This window comes from Neopsephotus bourkii, unplaced genomic scaffold (genome assembly GCF_033783945.1).
Source record: "Neopsephotus bourkii isolate Nb327-2 ecotype Australia unplaced genomic scaffold, CSIRO-AGI_Nbou_v1 NB_1433, whole genome shotgun sequence".
In the NCBI taxonomy this organism is placed as follows: domain Eukaryota; kingdom Metazoa; phylum Chordata; class Aves; order Psittaciformes; family Psittacidae; genus Neopsephotus; species Neopsephotus bourkii.
The window spans coordinates 4,017,371-4,031,918 of NW_026901910.1; the positions used below are offsets into that span (position 1 = coordinate 4,017,371).

The 14,548-nt window shown below is 46.5% G+C and overlaps 2 protein-coding genes across 5 annotated transcripts in view; both read right to left on the reverse strand.

Moving 5' to 3' along the window:
* Positions 1-14,548, reverse strand: part of TBCEL (tubulin folding cofactor E like) — a 320,977-nt gene that overhangs the window by 187,161 nt on the left and 119,268 nt on the right. The gene's annotated exons all lie outside the window — the stretch shown is intronic.
* Positions 1-14,548, reverse strand: part of GRIK4 (glutamate ionotropic receptor kainate type subunit 4) — a 177,884-nt gene that overhangs the window by 156,984 nt on the left and 6,352 nt on the right. The window contains exon 1 of one of the 4 annotated variants that reach the window (XM_061368512.1): positions 3,844-3,888. The exons of the other annotated variants lie outside the window; for them this stretch is intronic. The gene's annotated coding sequence lies outside the window, so the exon portion shown is untranslated. Of the gene's footprint in view, positions 1-3,843; positions 3,889-14,548 lie in introns of those variants that run through there. 4 annotated transcript variants of the gene reach the window in all.

The following is a 14,548-nucleotide window of genomic DNA, read 5'->3' on the forward strand; positions in this document are numbered from 1 at the left end:
CTAGAAGCTAAAACATCACCATCAAAATGTATAAATCTCTCCATGAGAGCTCTGGCATCCACAGCCCTAGACCTGGTCTCCGATCAAACTACAAGATTTGGAATAAGCTGCAAGGAAAACCAGATTAACCTGTCCTGAGGGAGAGTTATGCCTACCCTTGGCTCTTCTTCGGCTTTGATTCGCCTGTTAGCCCTGAGAGTGCCCAATCTGGATGACTTTGAACTCAAGGATATCTTACAGCAAGCAGGTCTGCAGGCAGATGCTGCGTTACATGGAAGATGACGAATGCATTGCTCACACGGAGACTCAGAGCAGAGGACCCCAGCCAAAGCCCACTGATGGGACAAGAGGGGGATGCTAACACTTCTCACCGTGCCCTGCTTCTGCAGAGAATGTGTAATGCCTGGCACAACAGCCCAACACATGTCCTCCACTTCAAGGGAGAAAGACAGGACTTCTTTTTCCTATTAAAAACCTCCTGAAAACCACCTATTTCAATGCAACATCTAAAAAAGAAAAAGGAAATCATTCCCAGGGGAAGGAAAACAAGGTACCGCTACAAGAAAAAGGAAACCAGAAGCACAAACCATAGGAAAGATGCTTCTGGCATCAATGTATTGAAAGCCCTAATCACAATCCCATAAAACAGTTAACTTGATTAGCCAAGCATGATTTAGACAAGGTTATCCTGCTGTTGTTCCTTCTTTCCCTGACAGGGTTTGATCTGTCGAATGCTTTACACTGCCTTTGCCAGGGAGAGGCTGTTTTCAGCTAGGCAAGGGTCATTACAAATTCAGGAGACACTGCACACCACTTGACTCATGTTTTACTTACCCTCTCTTCCTAATAAAGCTTGCCATGCTAATGGAACTCCAATTTTTAGCCATTTCCTTCCCCATATGCCCCCACTTAGGCAGTTGGTACAATTTGGCCCAAATCCTGCTTGCTAATTAAAGGAAGAGCCTGTAGATGATGAGGGAGATGTTCTCCTTGGGTGCAGCATCAGAATCTTTGCTTTGACTTTGTGCTTACTGTAACATAACCATAACCCCCATGCCATAAACCACACTGTTCCAGCCCTAGTGACATGACCATAACACATTTATGCTGCTAAAAGCAATCAAATAAGCAAACAGACCCCAAAACCAAACCATCCCCTTGGGGGCAAGGTGTCCCCAGCACCGGGATGCTCGCTCAGCACCACAGACATAACTACAAGCCTCCACGTGCAGGAACAGGGGGCTGGAATTGCCAACAAGCCCGAAGACCTGTTTGCTGGCTGGAAGCACAGGAACACGTTAGCAGCAAGTTTCCTTCCCTGTGTCTATAATATTTCATCTGGAGGATAGATGTTCTGGTGATATACACTGAGCTGTCAGGGAAAATGGGCTTCTCGCCTAACTTTTAACACGTCTCCTGGGATGCTGATGCTGGAGGACAACATCCTCCGAGTCTTGTCGGACAGAGGGATGGCAACACAGAACGAAAAGCCTGTTATAAATCAACACTGGTACTTTGCTCTTGTTTAGGTCAGACTCCTTGCACAACGCAGCATGGTCCAGAGGCGCCCAAGCAAGCCCTGCATGAGCTGCTTGCATACAGCCATGCCCTCTACTTTGTTCATTTGCCTTTGGTATCATGTTGACAGGCCATCAACCAAAAGGCTACTGCTATAGCAAGTGACCAGCGTTTCTTCAACACAAAGAACACCTCACACATAACTAAACCAGCAAATGGCAAGAACTGAAAAGCCTGATGCATTGCACAGGAAAGTCCCGGCCATTTGAAAGGACTGGTTAGCAAACATGGGAGAAAAGCAGGCCTTTCCTCTTGAACCAAACTCTACCAAACCCAGCATTTTGCTCACCCATTACAGGCCACTTGAAAGAGAACTGACAGCCCCAGACTATTGGTAACACCCTGAAAACCACACGGGTGGGATTTGCTACTACAACAATCATAGGTTTTCAGTCCTTTCCCATGTTCAGTGAGACTACCCCTTTATGGTGCACAGAGAAGGGATGCTCTGCAGAGATAATGTGACATGCACACCCCTGGCCCTTTCACTTTCCCCTCCATCTTCTGGCTAGCCATCACCAAACACCTGCATCATTTGCAGCTATCAAGATGATTAAAATCTCATTGATTGATTGCTAACCCCAACTTGAAGCCCTTCTGCTGAGAAAAGGCCTTAAAAGAACAAAACCCGTCTTACTGTTTACAGATTCTGCTGTATCCATCTGTCCAGTTAATCACTTGCTGCAGTAGCCTGTTAGCTTCTTAAAACCAATGAAAAAGGACCCAATTATCATTCTGGGCAGCTCCCTGGATCCCAGCGAAGCAGCACATCCCCAGTGCCACAAGTGCCTTTGATACCGTTGTAAGCTGACAAATGGGCAGGGAGAGAAGTGATTTGCAAGACTTCCTCAAGTGCCAGGGACACGGCATGGGGAGAGTGACTCGGTGGCCCTGATTAGGATGGGGCTGTGCCCACTGCTCCCCTGTGTGGGGCACCTCCTGCCCTGCTCCCCACCACACACACACTAACTGGTAAGTGCACGAATGGATGTCGGTGTCATTCAGCAGAATAAAGGCAGGAGGGTTTTGCTCCGGCTCGCCCTCAATGAGAGCATTTTCCCTGGAACAAGGGGCTGAATTCAGCTACTTGGTGCTGTCTGATTGCAGTTTGTTGCCAGAGTAACCGAGGCACTGGAGCTGCCAGGCCATGCTTCATGGGAAGGAAGGGACTGCTGCCTGGCATCCCGCTTGCCACCACTCTGCGGAGGGCTGGAGACATGGGTAAGGGGTCCTCAGCCCCTCCATGGGGATAAGCTCAGCCCCCAGAGCTCGTGCTGAGCAGAGAAAGGAAAGAGGCACCAGGAGATGCAGAATCAGCTCCTAGCATCTGCTGCAGATGACCCCAAGTGACTCTGGACCGGTCACTCCATCCCCGTGTGAAATGGGGATAATACTATGCTGCGACTTTGCCATCCTGCTCTAAGCCACCCTTAGGATCCAGCTTCATGTCTCAGACCAGAGTCTCTGACCTGATTGAATCATCTATTTACCCCTTGCTGCAGTCCCAGAGCTTATAACCCAGGTTTCCCAAAGGCTTTTCCCCGTCTGAGGGCCTAGGCATACAACTGAACATGACGGCAATAAGGATGCTTGACAGGTTAATGCATCAGCTATCTCTCCGAGAATGTACTTCAGTCTGAAATAAAACACAATGATGTCTTCTGCTTTATGTAGCAGAATCTGGCCTTAGGGATCCAGCAGACCAGCAAAGGCTGAACAGAGTGGTTTTCTTAGACAGGGAGGACATAATTTGTGCTTTGTACATTGAGAGTGCTAACACAGCCCGCTAAGACAGAGAATGCAGTCTCTCCAGATCAAATAAAACACCCTGTGATTTTCCTTTTAAAGGGAGGCCAAGTCAGAAGTTACCCTGTCACACATCTGATTCTTAAGCTCTAAACTAGACTCTGGCACTCAGCAGATCACTGGGCGACCCATGCATTTCCCTCCTTTCCCTCTCCCCATGCTTATATATTTGTAAATTGGTTTTCCATCTCCAATCAGCTATTCAAGTCGCTCCACAATTTATCTTGGTAGAGATTTCATACATTAAAACAGACAGGGATAAGGGCACAAGTACATGCCCTCCCTTAAGTCTTTTCAGCACTCTCATACCACAGGCAAAGGGAAAACACTCATAAGTGATAATAACCATAGACACAAGCAGGCTCAGCATTGTATACTGAGAGCTTGCCATTATCCTTACACACACAAATGAAACCACAGCCTTGCCGTACCGGGGCTCAGACTTGTCTGAATCCGCACGAGCTCTGTCTCTCTGCTGATGCCCTCACACAGGCTCTGAAGGCAGGCGCCCCAGCCAACCCTGCCTTAGCTCCCTCGCTGCCTGTTCTGCAATTTCAATGTCACAGCTTCCTAAACAGCAAGAGATTTATCAGGCTTTTGCCAGAAATACTTCATTTTCCATAGGTATTCTTCCCTCTTCCAGGGCCCTGCATGTCTTGCGGTATAACGCTGTCATCTAATACCCATCCCAATCTACATGAGACACTGCTTGAAGGGAAAGAAGCAGAACCACCCCCAAGCATGCACAAGAAGGGGTGCAGAGGTGTTGATACAGTGCAAAACCGATTACTTACTATAAAGCTTGGTCCTGCTTTTGCTCAAGGGAATCATGGGATACAGGTCAAGATCTTTCCTACTTTCTCACTGCTATTCATGGACTGTAAAAGGACATAACTCATCTCAAGCTCCTAGCGTGGATGCCTCTATGTGTTGCTTCAAGTCTGACCCGTGTTCAAGAGGTTAATATGACTTGCTCAAGGTTACACAGGAGGTCTCTGGCAGAGCTATGAATTAAACTGAACTTTGTAGTAGCCCAGGGCTGCTGCCCATGTATTACTGTCAATACTTGGCACGGACTTCTCAGTGCTCAGAGAGTTATGGTTAAGAAAGAGCAAAGTAACCCCAAATTCCCTGCCTCCAGGGGTTTGCAGACCCCAGAACCAGATGGTGCCAAGCCAAGGTTAAAGCTAAGCACAGCCTCAGCCAGGCACGGGGCAATTCAGGCTGCCCTGACACTGATGAAGGAACAGGGAGTAAATGAAGAGCTCTGTTAGTCCCCCTCTCTACCCAATGAGCTCAATCCTTCCAAGTCATTTGTCTGATCTGTTCTGCAAACCCCCCAGTGACAGACACTCTGCAAACTCCCTTAGCAATCTATTTTAGCGCCTCACTATTTTTACTGTTCAACAGCGTTTCCTCGTGTCCAGCCTCAGTTTTTCTTGCCACGATTGATGCAGTTGAGAAGAGTTCATTGCCTTTCTCTGAGACTGTTTCTCTTTGATTCCTGTGGCCATGTGTTCTGGGCTGAGATGGCCACAGGTTTCCGTGCTTTAATAATTCAAACACTACAGAACAGAACTGATGGGCAGTCTTGATTTGAACTGCCCTCTGCAAGCCCGGCTTGGGAATCTGCTGTCATTGTATCGCCATCCAAGCCTATGCATATGGCACAGCTAAGACAGAAGCACAAATAGGAGCTCTGCCTATTACAGTCTCAAACTGGCAACCAAAACTGAAACAGCCACTCTCTAAAGGCACCAACCTCATGTTCCCCTCATGCTCCGACCACAGAGGAGGCAACCAGCACACAGACCTGGGTACCCAAAGCATCAGTCTCTGTTTCAGACAACCTCCAGAGATGCAGCATTCAAAGGGTTATTTCTGTGCCTCAATTGTGGATGCTGGAGTTCAGCCTTAAGCTCCCAACTTCAAAACGTTGGCTTGTAGTCTTGGGAAACCAGAAGGAGAGGAGAGCAGCGCTGTGCCAGATAGCTGGGACCTAGCAACCGCCAATCGGGACCAAGGCAACACGAGTTAGTTTTTAAACCAAGTAATAGATGGGGAAAAATGGGAGCATGCTGGGAAGCAAGTGAAAGAGAAGGGAAGCTGAGTAACCACAACGCACGTGAAATGGGCACCGTCTCACACCTGTAGCTGAAACAGAATTACTGAGCAGCCTCTCTGCTCCCAACTACTGCTTATGCATGGAGATCTTCCTTGTTTATCGCTTCCATGTCCCCTTCTTTCCATGCACTCAGCTCTGCCAATGTGAGCTGTACTCCAGCCCCATGGCCAGAGCCCGCTCTGACAGTTCTGACTGTGGTCCTGCACAGAACCCAGCTTCTTTATACCACGTCTCAGCTGGCTCTGCCTCCAAGCAAGGACACGGGACTCAAAAACTTATCACTTTCACAGACAGACAGCAAAAGACAACCAGGCAGGAGGCTGGCCTCCCCATTTTATGTGCCTAAGGCTTGCTTTCATACACAGCACTAAACACCTCGCCAATAACTGCTTGACTGCAAGCAGCTAGAACCCAGACAGATGCCTCCATTACAATACTTCCCCCTTTCATTCTTCCAGGCTACTTTATATTGCTGTTACATCCTTTGAGTCGCTTCTTTAGTCCATGCAACCTTCTTTTTCCTTCTTGCAGGCACTTAGCCCAAGAAGGATGGGACAGCAGGCCCTAACTAATCACCTGAGATACTAAGGACTGCATATGCAATGATTTGCAAGCCCCACTTCCCTGATCAATCCCATCCTGTGCCTTTGCATACGTACCCATTTGTTCCCTGATCCCATAAAGAACTTTTCCCTGTCATCGTTAGGCCTTTTTGTATTCACTAAGGGCTCCCGGTGGCTCCGTGTTACTCGGTGCCTTTTAAGGTATTCCATGTTACTTCATTCCAGTTGCAAAATAACAATACCCCAAATACAAACCAATTCCAAGCTCGCTGCTTGGAACGTGGCTGCACAACATGAAAACATCTGCACACACATAAGCACACCTCATTGTGCTGGACCGCTCGTTCAGACACACTAATCAAGCCACGCTTACATGCTCCCTGTTGTTTAAATTAGACACATTCACACCACACCTAGGAGGAAAACCAAGCCAACACATAGACAGCAGCTGGCTTGATAATTCTCCTCCACTGCAAGCCATTGCTCCAGTAATTAGAGGGTTTAGATGCTGTAACAAGGCTAACACTAGTTCCACCCACAGGGCAAAGTTCAGGCAGAGAATCTGGAGAACAGGGAACAATAAATGGGCAGTGAATTAGAAGCCAGTCATCTCAGTGGGAGCACCGAGTACACAAGCCAACAGCTTCATTTAATTACACAAAGGCATCTCAATCTGTTTCCCACTGCCTTGGTCTTTTAGGGATAGGAAGTGCATTTGCCAATTTTAAGAAGAACTAAGTAATGGCTGCCTGTCCAAAGCTACCTATTGCCACAGTCCAATTTATCCAGTTAAGGAAGGTGACATAGGGTCACCCAGACCCAAATTCTCAGCATTATGAAGTTATGAATACCCATTGTTCTTTGAGGATGGAGTGAAGGACCACTCAAACTGCATCCGTTTGCAGCACTTGCTGTTCCTAAAGCACCGTGACCCCAAATCATACCACAAGTGTTACTGAACCCAGCTTGTCTACCGTTACAAAAACTAGCTTTGTAGATGTTTGTTTAAAACCGGATTCAGGTTTTCCCAACCATTTAATGCTTCATATTGGGATCCCAGGCAATCAGCATCCCTTGCTGATGGCTCAGAGCTATTTGGTCTTAGGGGCTCTGCATGTACAGGACAGCTATTACCCAAGAAGCTCATGGATTCGTGTCCCAGTTCAGAACAGCTTCCCTGTTCAGATAAGCTATTTGAAGCCCAGCACCTGAGCTCTGCACCCCCAAGCCTCTTTGCCCTGGATATTTGACTCCATATTTATCAGCATGCCTTGGCCTTCGGAAGCAGCAGAGATCCCGTTCCCTGGGATGCCTGCGATAGCCACAGCCCTCTGAACTACAAGCAAGTTCAAATAGCTGGAATACAGCAGGGATGCACACAGGGCCACCCGGGGGGGGGGGAGCATGCTACATGCAAAGGAGTAATCACAGCCCTCCAAGGCACTGTTTATCACCTGCTCTTGTAGGGTCCTCCTACACTCACCTGCACTACAGGAGGCTCTTAGAGATGAGACGCGAGCCTGGTATCTTCCCTGTCCCTTTGCACACTCCCCTGCTTTGTCTCACCATGCCTCCTCCATGCTTTTATGTTTGCATCATTAAGTGGCCTTTAAAAGTCTATTATGCAGCTCTCGTTAGACAGAGAGAAGGAAGTGCAGGGGGAAAAGAATGAAACAAAATTAGCCAAAGGCTGCCAGAAGAAACAAGCACAAGAGCTTAATTTCAGAGCGGTGACTATGTGTTTACAGAGGGGAGCTGGGAGTTAGCATTGCAGATCTATGGCATGAGCAGGGCTAATTCCGACAGGTCAGGAGGTAGGTGCTCACCTCTCAGCTCTGCCCCAGGGTTTTGCAGTTTATCCCAGCCAGGTCACCCCATATTCCTGCAACACCACTGTGGAGAAAAGGGGTAAGGACAATCCCCTCATCTAAAGGCAGTCCGTGCGTTTGTGGCTCTGCACAGTGGTGAGTGATGTGGCACCAAACACATTCCAAACCTCTACATTTTCTGCTAGCTCATCTTCCCCAGCCCATGGCCATCAACACTGAGCAGACAACAGTCCATCTTCCTCCCTCTCCAATGTAGATTCAATGTCTTCCACTGGGAGAAAATGCCCACATTTTAGTCCAGAGCCAACTGCTCAAGGTACCTCTAGCACAAACTGTTCTACTCTGCCATCTGAATACAAAACCCCCAGCAAAACACCAGCTGCTGCTGCTTGCCGCTCATCCAGCTCAATACATTGTGATTCTGGGTCACTGGGAAGCACCTTTACTCCAGTGCTCCCATCACACCAAGAGGGGTCTCCTGCAGAAACAATACCCCCGTGACAGGGAAGGCAAAGCTGTCCAGAGAAAGCAGCTGTGTTTTAGGAGCAGGGGAGAATGATTCCTATTTAAAGCACTGTTAATTTCCCTCCTCTTATCTCAGGGAGGGAGATAATGACCCTCGCACTCTAAGCCAGGCCAATTGCTGACAGGTTCAGCTTTTCACTTGAACAAAAGTTCATCCCTTCACCAGGCTGATGTCTTTACCTGATTGGAGCTCTTCATTGAAGCACCAACACCCCAGTAATGGAAATAAAACCAACTAGAAACCTTATTGCTCCTGCTCCAGGAAAAAGGTAGCACATTTCCTGCCATCCATCATGAGACCTAACAGAGAACACACTTCTCCCTCAAGCCAGGGACTCCTAGGATATAACACGGGGACAGTACTTTACCAGGGGATGCATTAGTCTGTCTCGAAAGACCAGCCCACAGCACGCACATCCAAACTGAAGACAGCACATTAGCACTCCTAAATCACCCCTTCCTGGGTTGTGTGTGTATTGGTGGGGGGAAGGAGTCCCAACTTCCCACTGAAAGCACCAACTCTTCACTATCAAACCCTGGTGGTGGGAAAGGAGAAGGAAAAAGCCCCCTTAACCCAGGCTTGAATCTCCAGTCCATAGAAGCACTGCAGCAAAACTCATTAGTCATGGCTGGCAAACTTGAAAGGAATAAAAGGAACCAATGAGTAATGCACCACTATAAAAACATAACAACCTCAATAATGGGAAAATCAAAAGCCTGCACATAAACAAAGCCACCGAAACAGGAGCGCTTGAGCCAAGGTATATAGTTCCCAAATTCCATCTGTATAACGGCATTTGGAGCATTTCATCTCAAGTGTTGCTATACACACCAGCTTGGAAATTGTGGGTTTCTAGCCCTGACATATGCACAGATGCATAGATACAACCATCATCTCCATCGTCTTGGGAATCCCTTCCAAACACTGCCATTCCAAGAAGAAGCAGGTGAGGGGTAGAGGCTCTATCTAGCATATGTGGCAGCTTTAAAAGCTGCATTTATGCAAGCAAATGGAGCGTGTCAGCTGCATTGTATTAACACCACTGCCTGCAAATGGGACTCTCATTTTTGTTGCTGTGACTGGAAACTTGCTCAACATATAGAGTCAAAGAGAAAACTGCTTTGAGTGGTATGGTCAGAACAGCATTTGCACCTCCTGTAGCACAAACCCACTGTTATCTGCCACACTGCAGCACAGTCTTGTCCATGCTTTGTACACAGAGAGAACCAAGGAAAGGCCTCCCAGTATGATGCCCCCTACCAAACCAGCAAGTCTACAGGGAGGACAACAACTCAAACAGCTGCAATTCACAGCAGGATGAACCCCACAAAACACTGCACAAATCCTATCAATTACCTCAGTTAAGGGCTATAAAGAGCTTCAAGACAAAGCTGATTCCATCATTCAACTCATGATTCCTGACACATCGCTAAAAGCCCTCAAGAGTTTGCAAAAGAACCTCCACCTTCATCTTAACCTTAACTTAAGCAAGTTCCTGGTTCTGGTGGCCTTGAAGCTTAAAGCTTCATCACTGCTAAAAAACTAAATAGGCAAAAGGAATGCTTTTCTCTTTGTAGCTTTAACCTCCCTGCCACAGGTTTCTTCCCTGTCTTGCCAAGCTCACCATGCACATACCCTACCATATCCATCCAGGGTGGCATCACTGCTATCACAGGGTGACATCCACAGTGCAATAATTAGTCAGCAGAGAGGCTGACCAGATAAGCCCTCTGTCCCTCTAAGTTTTTGTCTGTATGACTATACTCTGCAAAGCAGGCTATTTGAGGATGTTTGCTTCTCTATGACAGCTCTTTCCTAGAACCTAATGGGCTCAAACATGTATTTTAACATGACGTCTTTATTAAGTCATTTTCCTATTCCTGAATGCCACCTGCAGACATCAACTTGTGCTATTCATTCCAACTTCGTAACAACTGGAATAAAACCTGCAGGATTTTCTTCCTGACATGATGATATTCCCAGAGACCTAAGGGCTATAGAGTGAATTCTTACACAATATGATAATCGACTCGGTCTCCACAGGATAAGCATGTCAAGATACAAAAATCATTTTTTTCTTACCAGTGCAATGAAGATGTGATTGAGAATGTCATGTTCTGGGTGCATGAGCAATAGTCTCATAACTCATGATCTAAAATAAATTGTTCTCTCATTTGTACAAGTTAGGAGATATTCCAAGTCAGACAAGCTGAAGGCAGAAGTTTAAACATACTCAGCATGGCAGAGAGAATATTAATTTCCCTCCCCCCTATATAAATGTTAAATCACAGTCTCTCACTTAGGGTTAATCAATCTGTCAATGGTGCTCAAGCCCACCAAACACAAACATTTTTTCCTGCAAAATCTGCCGGAAAAGGGCTTCTCTGAAGGCTTTGACAAGTCCCCAGTGAAAAGCACTACATGAGCACACACATAACCTCACTGCTATGTACCAGTTACCCTGAACAGCTTGTCCGTGATTACCTGACTAAGGAGCCATTAATGTGAAAGATGCCATAGGCAATGTGGGTTTCGCTTCCCCCTTCATTCCCATAAAACACTATTCACTTCCATAATTGAACCTTCAGCAACAAAGAACCTCTAACAAATGAAGCAATTTCTGGGGAAACTCAGACCCTAAATCCATGCAGACAACAGCTCTTGGGCAGAGTTCAAACGCATCCCCTGCTTAAATTCTTTATCTCAGGCCTCTTAAAACCCCTGAAGAATAGATGCATTAAAGGGACTTGAGAGAGAACAAGAATGGCACTGCAGGCTGAGATCACTCCAAAAAGGAGGAGGGGATGCTAATTATACCACTGTTAAAATGGAATCATTGGGGGAATAACAACAAACAGTCAAGACAGTTAAGTAGTGCAAGAGCTGCTATACTACTTCATCACTGCTAGGCCATCCATCTGAATGGAGAGTAACAGATTACATCAATGTAGTGACAGGCAATCAATGAACACTCAATTAACAGTTACAATATTACTAACTTAAGCAAAATGTGCTTTTGCTAATGGCAATCTCTCCTTTGTACTGATACCACCCTAATTTACTTTTCTTCAACGCACTGACATCAGACGTTGAAAGAAAGAAATTCAGATGCCACCATGGGAAATACCCCTTTGATTCTGCAAAGAGCCAAGTCAAAGGGACAGAAGGAGACAAGACAAGGCTGCAGGATGAGAGGCTGCTGGAAATGTCCTAGGCCAGGTTGGACAGGGCTTGGAGCAACATGTTTAAGGTGCAAGTGCCACTGCGCTTTCTTGCCATTACTCCTTTCCACTTCTACCTTGCTCTGCAGCTTTAAGTTTGGCAAGGAGCTGGGTATTAGGTGAAAGTAACCCTCCTAAGCATACCCTGTGCCCTAATGAACACACCAGCCACCACCTGAATGGTAATGATGCCTCTTAATCTCTCTCCCTGAGTTTGCTGAACATGTCCCATATAAGGGATTTGTAGTTGCAGCATCCTTTGTTTCTCTGCAACTCCACAGCCTGCAAGCTGACCTAAAAGAACTCTGCAAGATGTATCATTCCAATTTAGAAACAGCAAAAGTACCAAGTCCTGGGTAATTTGCTCCTCTCCTTAAATATAAAGCTGTACAAAAACAAAACATGCTTTTCTCTCATCTGAACTTATCTAGCTGGAGCATCCAGACACAGACCCACGTCCTGCCTCTGTACTTACGGCTAGCAGAGGTCCCTTCATCTGGGTAAGTACTTACAGACAGTAATCAAACCACCCCTTAACCTTATCTTCGTTAAAAAGAACAGATTGAGCTTCAGTTCTGTCTCCAGCATGCTTGAGACCTCACACCATCCCTGTGGCTCTTATCTCCCGCCAGTTTGCCAACATCATTTTAAAGGTACAGATACCACAACTGCACACAGTGATCTCTTTACTTGTGTTCATCATTTCTTTGCTTAGACAGCCAAAGATAGCATTAGCACTCCTGAGAAGCCACAACACAAGACCGGCTAGCTATTGATAATGAAATTAAGCTTCAGCTTCTCAGCTTGGCATCGCAGCTCCCAGGGGTTCCTCTCTCTAAGTGTGGGTTTACCCCTTACTCTCCTTAATGTGGATTAGTAAATTATCACATGCCAGTGATGCTCCAAGAGCTGTCTGTGCATTTACCCTTTTCCCACTACAAAACAACCTGACTGCACTTCATGCTCTTTCTCAAACCCTTACGTCTGTCACAGTAAGGAACACGGGTTACCTTGGCTCAGATAATACAGGTTATGCTGCAGACAACCAGAGCCTGGTTCACCATCCCATATGTGAACTTCCTGCTGTCAGGATCCCAGGCAGAACAGTGCATTCATTGCCCCGACACAGCTGCAGGTCCCAAACCGTGCTTTGTGCCATTGCAGTAAAGCCAGCTCCTGGGAGCCAAACCAGCTCCATCAACCACAGCCAGGCAGTACCAGAAACAACCTACCACACTAGGGCTACAGCATTCCATACCCCTTCCAGCAGAACTACCCCTGCCACACAGTGCTGGTTCAGATGCAGCTCAACACATAGCTCAGATCCTCCTTCTAGAGCCATCACCGTGCCTCTGACCCACACAGGACAAGGAGCCCAAGCCAGTCACGAGGTGTGCTTTGGGCAATGCTTGCCAGCACATTGCAGATTCATGCCATATCCGATGCAGGATGGAAACTGCAAGCTCATCCAGCATTTGAAGGGATCAGGACCCAGGGGTCTGCATTAAGAAGCTTTCTCTCTCCCTATCCCCAGCCCTACCAGTTGGATGCTAACACCAACTGGATTTTGTACCAAGAAAGAAATTCATCACAGCAAATGTGCAAGCACTGACATCTTAAGACAAAAAAGGTGCAGATTTCTCAACTGTTCACTGTGTATTATGGAAATACATTCTTAGGGACTATTAAATCTGGGGATTATGGACTCGATGAGCAGCAGCTCAATGGACTAGCTTGCAAATACGTCTTCAGACAATCCTTAAAATGCAGATTAATTATCTAAGAGACCAGAACATTTATTTTTCCTGCAGACTTTCTAATGATCTGTTGCATAAACAAACATCCAGACAGTTCTGTTTGCATTTGTGTTGGCTGGGATGCTCTTCAATAGCTAAAGAGTGACTGAGGAGACTTAAATCTTATTTAACACTCAGCAGGAACAGAACAAAAGGCATGTCAGTCTAAATCACTGGAAGATACGTCTCCTTTAAAGACCCTTGAGAAGGCCACAGTAATGATACCTAAAGGCCCCGTTTCCCAAACACAAAACTTCAGATAGGCCATGCAGCATTACATCCTTTCCATTAGGTTTCATTAAAGAAGCTACATCATTTAACAGCTAGTATTCCCATCAACCCCTTTTCAAGTGAGCAAGGCATTTTGTACTACAGAGATGGTGGTCGGGGCTCTCTTAGGTTCAGTTACCACCACTGCCCAACTAGGAATTGCATTTGGAAGATCGGTACAGCGTTAAGATTGATGTTGGGGCAACCATTATATGATAGCTGCCATTATCATGGGCACAGAGCTCTGCTGCTGCCTTCACCTCCTACTTCCTGTGTGATAATCTGAACCCTTAAAGTTAGAACTTGAAAATCCCCTCTTTCTGCTTCAGTTTGCCATTGATACAGGATTCCATTGATAGAGGATCAATCACAGCGGTCATGTTCCCAGTAAGGGGAATTAACGTGTTCTTTGTAGCCTGTTTTCAGCTTCCAACTACTCCATTTCCGTGCCCCTTCTCTGATAGGCTAACACTGCTGCTGGATATCAAAACCAATGCAAAGCAAGTGTGAAACATTATTATTCCAGCTTCACACCCACTTTCCCTCGGTGTGAACAATAACGCAGACCGCACGACAGTGATGAATTGGACCTGGAGAGGACCAGATGCTCTGTGAACGTTAGCACAGTCTCTGCCCCAAACATCTTTCAGCTTAAACAGAGATGTGATAGCCTGCTTTCAAAGCTGCCCATGCACACAGACTATCTTTTAACACCAGATGTTACCGGATCACACACAAGGTGGAGCAAAACCGGAAAACAAGCGGAGACCAAACAAGAAAACAACGGCAAACAGTGAGTGTGGGTAGAGTGAAATACCTTTTGATCAAGCTATT